Genomic DNA, 9,306 nt, shown 5'->3' with positions numbered 1-9,306 from the left:
TCAAAGATCTTTTCAAGGAAAATTACAGTACTCTTACAAAAGAGATCGTAGAGGATTTCAGAAAATGCAAAAATATTCCATGCTCCTGGATAGGAAGAACCAACATTGTGAAGATGGCCATACTCCCAAAATTGCTCTACAGATTTAATGCAATCCCTATCAGACTACTGCCGACATACATAACAGAGCTCGAGAAATCATTCCTAAAATTTATCTGGAACCAGAAAAGACTTAGAATAACAAAGGCAATCCTGAGCACTAAAGACAAGGCAGGAAGCATTACAATTCTTAACTTGAAATTATACTACAAGCTTACTGTGATAAAATCATAGTGGTACTGGCAACAAAATAGACCTGAGGATCAATGGAATAGATTAGAAGATGCTGAAGGCTCTATGAACACACTCAGCCACCTTATCTTTGACAAAGGGGCCAAACATACTCACTGGAAGAAAGATAGCCTCTTTAACAAATGGTGCTGGAAAAACTGGCTCTCTACATGGTGAAAACTCAAACTTGACCTGGGTCTATCACCATGCACTAGACTAAAGTCAAAATGGATTAAAGATCTAAACATTAAAGCAGAGACACCAAATGTCCTGGAAGAGAAAGTAAGAGGAACTCTTGAGGACATAGGGGTAGGCAAAGACTTCATGAACAGAAATCAAATCACACGGGAAACAGTTGAAAGAATTAACAACTGGTACCTACTCTTACTGAGTTTTTTCATGTCAAAAGAAATTGCCAACAAAGTGAAAAGGCAGCCCACAAATTAGGAAAAAATCATGACAAATAGGTACTCAGAAAAAGGTCTGCTCTCTAGAATTTCTAAAGAAATAAAAAAAAAAAAAACTAGGGCCCAAAAACTTAAAGAACCAATTCAGAAATGAGCATCCAAGATGAACACACACTTCTCAGAGGATGAAATTAAAGAAGCGAATAAATATATAAAGAAATGCTCCAAATCACTAGCCATCCACAAAATGAAAATTAAAACAACATTGAGATATCATCTCACCCCAGAAAGAATGGCTATCATAAACAATTCACCCAACAACAAATGTTGAAGAGGCTGTGGAGAAAAAGGAACACTTCTCAACTACTGGTGGGAATTTGGACTGCTGCGACCATTATGGAAATCAGTGTTGAAACTCCTTATAAAAATTGGACTGGGAATCCCATTTAAACCAGATTTTCCTCTACTAGGAATTTTACCGGATGATCTGAAAACAACATACCATAGGGATATATGTGTGCCTATGTTTATAGCAGCACAATTTGTGATAGCCAAATCTTGGAAACAACCAAGATGCACATCACCTGAGGAATGGTTGAAGAAGATGTGGTATTTTTACACAAGGGAGTATTATTCAGCTATTAAGAATGATAAACTCGAAGCCTTTATATTGAAGTGGATGCCACTTGAGCATATACTCATAAGTGAAATAAACCAGACACACATATGTAAATATCATATATTTTCCCTAGTATAAGAACTCAAAAGAAGAAATACAAATAAAAAGGTATGATATGAGTAAAAGGAAAGCAGGATCTCAAGGATTTAACTAATCAAGTGAGGGAAAGGAGAAGAGATAGGAAACATGACAATGTCAAGCCATCCAGTTATATGTAGAAGATGGGCAAGGCAATGATCCTGAGAATCTCCAGAAGATTTTTGAATCTAGCAGTTCATTGGAAAGATTCTCACCCTGACTAACTATATATACTGATACCTGTGAACTAAACAACTGCACTGCAGATGGTATTCTGTAATAATAGTTTCATACTTGGAGTGCCTGTCATTCTGGCCCTCTGAATATGGGCTGCTTGTCATGACATGCCAGTTGCTGCTATGCTGTCTCTCCGGTAGATGGTTGTTCAAAAAGAAGGGGGTGGTGAATGAAAGCAAGGTACAGGAAAAGTAATATTGTGGGACTGTCCTGGTTCAAGGTTGTATATGGTTAGATTTTTGGACTTATGTGTAAACATAAGAAGTATATAATTCTTTATGCCTATTTTTAAAATATATTCTAATTTTTAAATATTTTTATCACATTCTGTAGGGACTTAAAAGTTCAACATATCAATACTTTATGAAAAATACCTGTTCCATGCTATGACTAAGATGTTTGATATTCAGAAAGATAGTGAGGTTAAGCTTTACAACCTAAGTTGCATGGTAACAACAATAAGCTTGTCTTCTGGATGGTTAACAACCTAATTTTGGAGACCAAATTAGAGAAAAAGGAAGGCTGCAAGGAAAGCCAACATTTTGGTCCTAGCGTTCCAAGGTTAGTTAAGACTCAGAACATGTGAGAACTTGTACTGTACACCATGTAACTCGGTAGTGTCCCAAATTTTCTGATCAAGTTGATTATGGGGCCAAAGAGGAAAGTGATCGATGATGTAGAGTGTGCCTAAGGAGAGTCACATGGAGAGAAAACATTCTCTCAGGCTTTCACAGAGAGCACCTTGGCCAAGCAATGACTGTAACCAATCCACATGGCTGACACTGACAAAGATTCTACAATCTGAGGTACAGGATCTCAGGATAAATCCTGAGGGGATTTCACTGACCTTATCAGACCCAAAAGCTACAACTCTTGTTGCATAGGTCCTGCTTTACCTTGGTCTTAACCATCCAGCAGAAAAGTATATAAATGAAATATAAGAAGTAAAGCTATGCTGTTATGTTGAGCTGTAGGGGACTCAGGTCAACAATTTCTGACATTGCCAGTCAAGCGGAAGACCCAATACTATTATGGGCTACTGAACTCTTTTAGAATATTTTGCTGAATTTACACACCTATAATATTCAAATAACGGAACTTAACAAAAAAAGGGGATACAGATTAATGTCCATTTGTACCTGTATATTCAAAGTGGTTAGGATAGATATGCAGTTACATTCTCTTATTGAATAGAGGGCTTTGTTCCAATTGTGTTTGTAAATAGGATATCATGTCCGCATCTTGTACAGCAATTAACCACTAGGAAGAATGTATGCAATGTGTTAATTTTTGAAATTGTCCTACCAATTTGGTTTGAAACTGTCTCATTGCTATTTTTTCTCAATAAAATTATGAAAAAAATAAATAAAAAAGAATCTGACTTCCAGATCTTTGTGTCATATTTATGCTTTTATTTCTTAATTTGTGTTCATATTTCAGCATGATGAAGATTAATGAAATAATTAATGAACACTTCTTCCTGCTATAGAAATTTGGGAGACAAGTAATCAATTCTTTGTCAATAACATTGACACTGTTTATGACACGTAACAGTTTTGAAACTAGATATGCACTCAAGATTCACATAAGTTATGAACTGCACCAAAATGGTTAGACTACATCTTATTTAAGGAAATCTTCATGAATATCTTGGTTGGTTATTTCCAAAAGGGCGTGAGAAACAGTCCCATAATCATGACCATACCATTTCAGAGCCCAGCAGGACAATAATGGATATTGGGGTCTTTGACCATTTAACCTGGACCACAAAGGATTTGTGCTCTTTTTTGTTGTTGTTTGTTTGTTTTTTTTGTTTTTTTCTTTTTTGTATTTTAAGGAAAGGTCGACATGGTGTTCAAGGTCTGATGACTAGATCGGACTCAATAGTGATCCACCTGCTTACAGCCACCCAAGAGTTGGGAATATAGGTGCACGCCACTATGCCCAGTCTCAATTGACCTCTCAGCATGGCCCTGGCAGGTGTGCTATGTTGTGATGAGAAATGTTTAATGATTGTCCTTGGAAATTACTCAGAACCAGAATGAGCTTCTGTGCTTGTGTAGCAGAGCCAGGAGGAAAAGGAGGGTCCTTGCCCTGCACAGGAAGTTCTCTGTGCACGGCTGTGAAAGCAGATGCAATATCCATCCCCTGTCATGGCTCGGACGATGGGGCTTCTTCACCTGCACAGATCGTCTGTGGAGAGGGTGGGGCTTTTTCTGGTATTTGGATAGGTGAGTGCCTTTCCTGACTCCTTCGACCATCTGCCTTGAAGTCTTTGCTTCCCTGATGGTTTTGTTTGAAAACATGTCTAGATGCATGTCTTCCTTATTAACTTATATTGCCATTTCAAGATTATACAAAAGGCACAACTGCATTAAAAGTGGGGATGAATTTTGGGGTTCAAAGAATTACTTTACAATAATAGGTTACAGTGATTTCTCAAATTAGACATAGACAATTGGGGTTCACACCCTACAGTACCTGATTTTACATAAAAAATGTGTTTTCTTCATATAACTAGGACAGTTATAATTTTAATGTTTCCTTTACTCATTAATAGAAATTATTAAATGTGAATTTGTGGCTATCATGAGAATCCTGTGGAAATAACTACAAGAGGCAAGAAATTAATGTATGCTTTCTAGTGAGAGTGTTTTTTCCTGTCAAAAGACATTCATTAGATACTTTACATCTGCATTTCACAGATCTGTGAACTACTTCAAAATAGGCCCCTCTGTGCCTCATTAACACTTGCAGATAATCCCAGGGATTATGACTCCAACACACAGAGCTCATAAAAGGTGCTTTTAGATAATACCTGCCAGTTAGGATAGATATACAGCTACTTTCTCTTACTTCAGTGAGAAGAAAGATTTGTACTAATAGTGTTTGGACAAGACATCATGTCTGGGCTGAGGAAATGGCTTAATAAAATAAGTGCTTCCCTGGCAAGCTCGAGGGTCTGAGTTCAATCCCCTGTTCCACAAAAAAAAAAAAAGAAGAAGAAGAAGATATCTTGTCTGAATCTTGTACTATGCATAACTGCTATGAAGACAATAATATGTAATGTATGGATTATTGTAACTATCCTACTAACTTGTTTTGAGGGCTGGGGAGATAGCTCAGTACAATAAGCGCTTCCCTGGCCTGAGTTCAATTCCCCGTTCTGCAAAAAAAAAAAAAAAAAAAAAGTCCTACTAACTTGTTTTGAAGCTGTCTTATTGCTATTTCATTCTCAATAAAATTAATTTAAAACAAAAAAGAGGAAAACTGCAAAAAAAAAAGATAACACTTGCCAAATGATTCTAATAGTACAAAAACAAGAAGGTATTGAAATGTGCATCATAATGATTATTAACAGTATTATTAAAGTAAAATATGTGATTATTTTATATCATTCTATTTTGTTTTATTGTGCATATTTATCAGTATTTTATTTTGCAAATGTAACATATGTATTGTAATATAATTGTTATTCTGTAAATGCAACCTAATTTTCTAGGCAATATTTGTTGTCAAGTATCTGACAGATGCTACTAAACTTTGAGTCTCTGGAAATTATCATTGCTGAAGGTTTTTCTTTTTCTTTTATTTTCTATTCATGATAAGATTGTATACCTTTTCAGTAATTTTGAAATGATTAATAAGATTGTGTAAGGGACCTGGGAAATGGCTCAATAGAATAAGTGCTTATCTGGCAAGCTCAAGAGCCTGAGTTCAATCCCTGGTTCAAAAAGAAAAGAAGGAAGGAAGGATAGAAGGAAGGAAGGAAGGAAGGAAGGAAGGAAGGAAGGAAGGAAGGAAGGAAGGAAGGAAGGAAGGAAGGAAGAAAAGAAAGAAAGAAAGAAAGAAAGAAAGAAAGAAAGAAAGAAAGAAGATTGCATAGGATTAACTTTTTTTGTGCTTATTTAGAAGAGAACTACTGAATTTATTCTCAAAGAAAAAGCAGACCTGGGGGTTGCATTACTGAAACATTTAAATGTGTCAACATGGTCTTATCCTCCAACCTCAACAAGAGCAGCTGGATTATCATTTTTAACATAATACGGCTTATTATTTTTTGAACCAGGAATCAAACACAGGGCCTCATGCTTGCAAGGCAAGTTATAAACAGGTGAGCTACATGTGCAGCTGCTAACTTGGCTTTAAGTATCAATATTAAATTAGAGTTATTTCAATGCAATTGTATTATATAAATTAGGAAAGTCATCTTGATGCTTGAAAACATTGTAAATCCATTGATGCTTTTTTTCTTTAGTAACTGAGAATTGAACTCAGGCCTTTCCTCTTGCCAGGCAGGCACTTATAATACTGAACTATCTCCCCAGCCCCAATGCTTTTAAGTAAAATTGTTAAATTTAGAAATAACATTGTCATATCACATAATTTTTTATTTTTATGATAAAAAATATATAATCTCCTTTGTTAATCACTTTTCTGGAACAAAATAAATTTTTGCTAAGTTCAGCTACCAGAGTCCAATGCAGAGTTCTAGGAAGCTATAAAATTAAGATCAAAACTGGACACATCTGAAACCCACTGTCATCTAAATTCTGAAACTAATGAGGAATATTTTATTTATTTATTTGTGTATTTATTTATTCATTCATTCATCTATTTTCATGTATTTATTACAGGGTAGGCAGGGTCTTACTACACAGATTGGACTCATAGTGATCCTTCTTGTTTTTCAGCCTTCCAAGCACTGGGATTACAGACATGTGATACCACACCCAGTTTCAATCACTTTTTTAGCACACCCCGGGGCGGGTCTGGCACAACAGGCGAGGGATCAAACAGCTGCTCCCTGTGTCTGCCTAAGCAGCCAGTATAATCTGCTGAGCTATCTGGAAGGCTAAGTAAAATTTTATTTTATTTATTTGATTCTTTTTGTTTAATTTTTGACAAAACCAGGGATTGAACCCAGGACCTTGAGCTTCCCAGGGAAGCGCTTATTCCACTGAGCCATCTCCCCAGCCCCTTAAGTAAAATTTTAGACAAAACCAAAGAATAATTTCTCAAAATGAAATAAGAATATGAATTTGAATGCTTACTTACACTTAAGTGATTTTTAATAACTTTGTAGGAAAGCATATTTATACAACCGTGTGACACATATCATTTAGAAATGCAAAGAAGCAAACATGGACCAAAAAATCCTGAAAGACTTACGGACAATGCAACACATTGCCTGCCCATAAAAGTAGAAAATCGTTCTTCCACTGTGAAAGCTCTTTGGGAATATTTTATTGATGAGAACAAAGCAGTGGGCAAGAACATGGGGTGTTCACAGTCCTGGTCAGAGCATGTTTTTCTTCACCTTCTGAGGATGCTTCTATCAGCTTCATCTCCAGCTCTCTGCCAAGGATGAAGACTGCTTGTAGGCCCAGATGGGACCTCTGCAGAAGGCTTCAAAAAGGAAGCTTTTGAACCATCAACATTACCCAAGAGTGTAGTGAGGGCCCCTAGAGATTTCTCAGGAAAGAGCTCAACAGCCAGCCTGGCCCACTGGACTCCTCCCAAGGGCTCAGCTTCCACACTCTTCTGCCAGGGCCCCACCTCTTGCCTGGCTAAATAGCCACCTACTTCCCCAAGGCACTACAGAGTTGCTCCTGGTGACCGCCTGAGTAATCTGGACATGCGTGAATCATGCAGTGAAAGTATGTCATTGAACATTTATCCTAATCCACAGAATGCACAGTATAGGGAATGAGTCAATGTCCATGCTGTGACTATGGGATGTGGTGGCGTTTCTCTGTGGGTCCTACCACTCAGAAAAAGTGGGATTATAGGACAAGGTGCTGGTAGTAGGGCAGGTTATATACATAAGTGGGAAACAGATTCCTGGGAAATCTCTCTAATTTGTAATCAAATTTACTGTGAACATAGATTCCTGATTAGTAAGGTTTTTTTAAGATAACATGACAGCAACATTCTGGCAATATTGTACAAAATAAAGAGAACAATGTCATGTGATTGTGAAACTTTTCTCTTAGATATTTCTTCAATTGTTTTGCAATTCTGTAACATCAAAATTGATGAATGCTTCTGTTTCCAATAAATTCAGTTTACAAACATATACATTCTACAAAAATTTGCATCCATTGATGAACTCCATTGGTAAAACATGACAATTGTGATCTCCCCCACATGAACAGGAATAAGAAAATCTTTTCCAGAATTGTGGAGTGAATGCAATTTGTGAACTGAGACAATATTATTTGTGTCCTCAAAAATGCATTCTAGAAACTGTATCTTTCAGGCTTATTAGTAGAGAGATTTCTTTCTTCTTTGTATTTTACATGGGGGTTGTGCTGTTCAATTTCTCATTCGTATGGCAAAACACCTGACAAAGTGAAAGAACGAAAGGTTTATTTGACTCACAGTTTTTAGAGGTCTCAGTTCATATTTGGCAGTTGAAGGTAGAAAAAGTCATGGCAGAGTAGGAGATTTTTTTCTTGGTGACATAAAAAACCAAAAGCAACAAGAGTGGAGGTGTTGACCCTCATATCCCATTGTAAGGCATGCCAGCTACTCAACTAGGGCTGCTGTAAAATTCTCAACCATTTCCTCAGCATTAGACTGTAAGAAAATCACCAAATGTAGTTTTAGCCACCTGAAAATCCCATGACCTTAACAGCATAAGTCTTTGGAGTATATCAGACACCGAGCACAACAAGGGTCAACTGAAGTAAACAATCTACAATTAGCCTGTTCAATTAGAATGCAAACCCATTTCATCTTTCCTTTCCTCGGTTCCATCACCAATTTTATTAGCACACCTTTAGTCTTGTCATCTCTCTCATTTCATCATCTAAGCAGCTGCTCTTCCCTCTGAGTTTCTCACACATGCAGGATGTGGTTACCACACTGTGTCTCTTGCACAGTAATACATGGCCGTGTCCTCAGACTTCAAGCTGCTCAGCTCCATGTAGGCTGTGCTGGAGGACTTGTCAGCCGTGAGGGTGGCCCTGCCCTGGAACTTCTGAGCATAATTAGTATTGCCATTGCCAGGGTAGATCCCCCCAATCCACTCTAGGCCTTGTCCAGGCCTCTGTCGCACCCAGTGCATATCGTAGCTGGTGAAAGTGTATCCAGAAGTCTTGCAGGAGACCTTCATTGAGGTCCCGGGCTTCTTCAGCTCGGCCCCAGAGTGGACCAGCTGCACCTGGCCCTGGGAACCTGAGGAGAGAAGACAGAAGTTAGAGGCTGGGCCCAGTGATAGCTCTGGTCACTTCCTCAGAGCTAGGACCTGGGATCACCTTACTTTTCAGAGCCGTCGCCAAGAAGAGGATTCTCCAGGCCCAGTCCATGTTGTACAGTTGCATTCTGGGGGACTCTACAAAAGCCACAGATAGTTGCAGAATACTCTGGTACACAGACCGTCCATATTTGCCTCAGCAGTTTCTGATTATTTGCATATTCATGACGCAGGAAAATTCTTAAGTATATCTGATCCAACATGGAAACTGGGAGAGATTTTACATGGGGCATTCAACAGTGAGATCCTGAGATTCATGAACTTAATCTTATCCAAGGAAATAGTATACTGCTACTCCTTACACATGAGTCATGC

The 9,306-nt window shown here is 37.8% G+C and overlaps 1 pseudogene; it reads right to left on the bottom strand.

Annotated features, from left to right (window-relative positions):
- Positions 1-9,056, bottom strand: part of LOC101585973 — a 42,934-nt pseudogene extending 33,878 nt beyond the window's left edge.
- Positions 9,057-9,306: the final 250 nt, after the last annotated feature.

The sequence above is a fragment of the Octodon degus genome, unplaced genomic scaffold, assembly GCF_000260255.1.
Source record: "Octodon degus isolate 3935 unplaced genomic scaffold, OctDeg1.0 scaffold00284, whole genome shotgun sequence".
Lineage (NCBI taxonomy): Eukaryota > Metazoa > Chordata > Mammalia > Rodentia > Octodontidae > Octodon > Octodon degus.
Note: the sequence above shows the minus strand (reverse complement) of the source record. Positions and strands in the feature narration are given on the sequence as shown.